The following is a 1,813-nucleotide window of genomic DNA, read 5'->3' on the forward strand; positions in this document are numbered from 1 at the left end:
GAGATTGAAACAGTGATCGGATAACGCTTCGCCATTTGCTGACCTATCTACCCAGCCGCTTTACGACCTATTCGTCAACCCTTATTCTATGCGTTTCCGTCAATAACGCTGAATTAATAAACAGCATGGCCGATCGTTACTTTCGTAGGCAGTCAGTCACCGCGCGATGCACCTGCATTCTAAATTACATGCAATTTCGAGTGTCAACTCCGGCGAGTGGCGTCGTTTTCATCAATTTTTAATTACTTTGCGAGAGGTATACGCAATATCACGAGTAGACGCTATATTTTCCTGTTCGCTAGACGCGGTAAATTTTTTCCTTCTCTCCGAAAGTTATTCGGTTGAAAGGACCTATTTTCCCGTGATCAATGCCTTCATTAACCGCATCGCGCTCCTCGCCGATCCGACTAATCAATGAATAAATATACCGTATATTTCCGAGACCGAATGCGGGGATACCTTGGACAATTCTCGGACGTGACAACGAATCCAGGGTCCATTCATTATACGGATATTTCTGAATCGGTTCGAATCACCGCTGGCAAGCATGCTAGGAGGAAACGACCATCCGAGGTGTGAGTCACTCGTGTACCACGACCCACGCTTTGTCTCCAGCCGTGGTATTCGTTTCCAAAAACCAGAATTACAGCGTTGTCCAGGGTCAGCTAATTAGGTAAACGCGGTTGAGAATGTGTGTTCCTTTCAAGTTTCTTATACATCAGCTCGTGTTGCCCGTGTGTCGAGATTCCGCGGACATTAAGTTTATTCTGCAATATTGCAATGGCTCCTTTCAGTTTGCAGGCCCTTTATTTAGTGTTCGACCAAGCGATTCGTGGAAAAAGTACCTAATATATACCCGCGAGTCAATCGTCGATCGCAATTGTGGACTCAATATATTGCAAATATTCGAAATAGTGGTATTGGACAGGTTTATGAGCAGTTCGCGCAATTAGAACGACATGAAAATAGCCGTAAAAACGATTACGCAATATCGCAAATGGAGCCTTCATCTTGCAGCGCGGACGATTATCTCGGTTTAAAAATAAGTTAAAAGCGTGCTGAACACAGTTTGCTACGGGGAGCTGGTATACCGATACGCGTATACCTCGGTTAACGCACCCGGAGTCAAGGTTTGCCGTCCAAAAGCGCTCTGCTGCGGCAGTCGCGCGTTGCACTGGCTACAACCCATAAAATATAATAACGCGCAAACATGTAAATTGTCGGTGTGGTGCAGCCTGCCTGCAGTCACTGGGAGTGCGATGGTGGGCAGGTATAATTACGTACACACCTACCCGATGTATTCCTAGGTTGATTTTTATGTTTCAGATGTGCAGCCGGAGATAAATTTGCAAGGCGATGAACGAAAAACCGCCTTGATCTTATTCTGCCAAGTCGGATAACCGGGGGCGGATTTAATCGCACGCCGCGAGTGCACTTAAACTCACGGTCAACCTCGATTCTCCACGTATATATATATATATTCAACCCCGTATCGCGGATAAAAGAAGAACCGATTTCACCCAATACAGGTTAGTTTCCGTATCGAACCCCGGAGATAAGTTCTGTAAATTTTCGTTCACGTCGAGTTAGACATCTCGTTAATTTCCGTCTCGCGGTTCCTTGATTTGCGATAAGTCCTTCGGGTCCTAATAAGGACGATCGCTTGGAAGAAGGCCGGACTGCTGTGTCAGCTGTGAATCACCTGGCGTTATATATCTGACGTAGAATTAAAGGTGCGTGATACGAAGCGTAGGTGAAGGAGCAGCAGCAACGCCGATATCGGCGGGGTCGTAGCTCGGGCGATCGGAGAGCG

The sequence above is a fragment of the Neodiprion pinetum genome, chromosome 1 (assembly GCF_021155775.2).
Source record: "Neodiprion pinetum isolate iyNeoPine1 chromosome 1, iyNeoPine1.2, whole genome shotgun sequence".
Taxonomy (NCBI): Eukaryota; Metazoa; Arthropoda; class Insecta; order Hymenoptera; family Diprionidae; genus Neodiprion; species Neodiprion pinetum.